We start from the raw sequence: 1278 nt of genomic DNA on the forward strand, positions 1-1278 counted from the left end.
AAGCCCATGAAAGTGTCTGAAAACCTAAAAACACCTTCACCAGTGTCTGGAAGCACAATAGTTGCCTTAAAAAGGACTTAAGAATTTTAGTTAAATTTCTTCCCCGAACTGGGTTCCCCGAACTGGATAGTAATAATGAGATTATTAGCAGTCAGTTATATGCTCTAGAGTAGCCCTGACAAAGCCAATATCTATCTGTGTGAAATCAAATGGAACTTCCCTAGTTTTAAAAAAGATTAAAGATGGAAACTATTAAAGGCTCTTATTCTTAGAATGCTTTTTAATCTGATTACTATTAATAAGTCATTTATATAATCTAACATACAACTCTCAAGGGCTATTCTATGACTTTCACTTCATAGTTCCAGATCAGGACACTAGATTAACATTTCAATTAGTATCAAATAGCCCTAGCCGGTTTGACTCAGTGGACAGAGTGTCGGCCTGCGAACTGAAAGGTCCCAGGTTTGATTCCGGTCAAGGGCACCCGGGTTGTGGGCTCGATCCCCAGTGGGGAACTTGCAGGAGGCAGCCGATCCATGATTCTCTCTCATCATGGATGTTTCTCTCTCTCTCCCTCTTCCTTCCTCTCTGGAAAAAAAAAGTTTAGTATCAAATAATTTCAGCCCACACTTTTGGCATGTAGCCACATTTAACAACTGGATGTCAAGATGACTTAGATGCCCTGGCCAGTGTGCTCAGTGGTTAGAGTACCAGCCCTCACACCAAAGGGTCAGGGGTTCAATTCCCAGTCAAGATCACAAACCTGAGCTATAGACTTGATACCCAACCCTGGTCGGGGCGTATGCAGGAGGCAATTAATCCATGTATCTCTCTAACATCGAAGTTTCTCTCTTTCTCTCTTACCATCCCTCCTCCCTTCCACTCTCTCTACAAAGCAATGGAAAAATATCCTAGGGTGAAGATTAAAAAAAAAAAAAGATAAACAAAGATGACGACTTAGAGGAATCACTAGCAAAGCAACATTTCTAGCCTCAGATAAGATCTAGCTTTCTTCTTTTACTTGAAAGAAAATGTATTTTTCAGAGCTGATTCAGAAATTAAGACTGAGATGATAGTCATAATATAGTAAAGAGTTTAAAAAAGGTAAATTCCCCATTTTGGTTCTTCAACAACAAACTAATAAGCACGATTCTTCAAGTCTGATATTCTACAGCAATGTAAAAGCTTATTTCTTTGTATAAAGAAAAAGTATTAAAAACCACTCCTAAATGATTTTTTGTTGGAGGAAACCATGGGAAAGCTAACATATATTCT

The 1278-nt window shown here is 38.6% G+C and overlaps 1 protein-coding gene across 1 annotated transcript in view; it reads right to left on the reverse strand.

Moving 5' to 3' along the window:
• The window catches only part of FANCI (Fanconi anemia complementation group I), a 68864-nt gene that overhangs the window by 46935 nt on the left and 20651 nt on the right, over positions 1–1278 (reverse strand). The gene's annotated exons all lie outside the window — the stretch shown is intronic.

Source organism: Myotis davidii, unplaced genomic scaffold (assembly GCF_000327345.1).
Source record: "Myotis davidii unplaced genomic scaffold, ASM32734v1 scaffold954, whole genome shotgun sequence".
In the NCBI taxonomy this organism is placed as follows: domain Eukaryota; kingdom Metazoa; phylum Chordata; class Mammalia; order Chiroptera; family Vespertilionidae; genus Myotis; species Myotis davidii.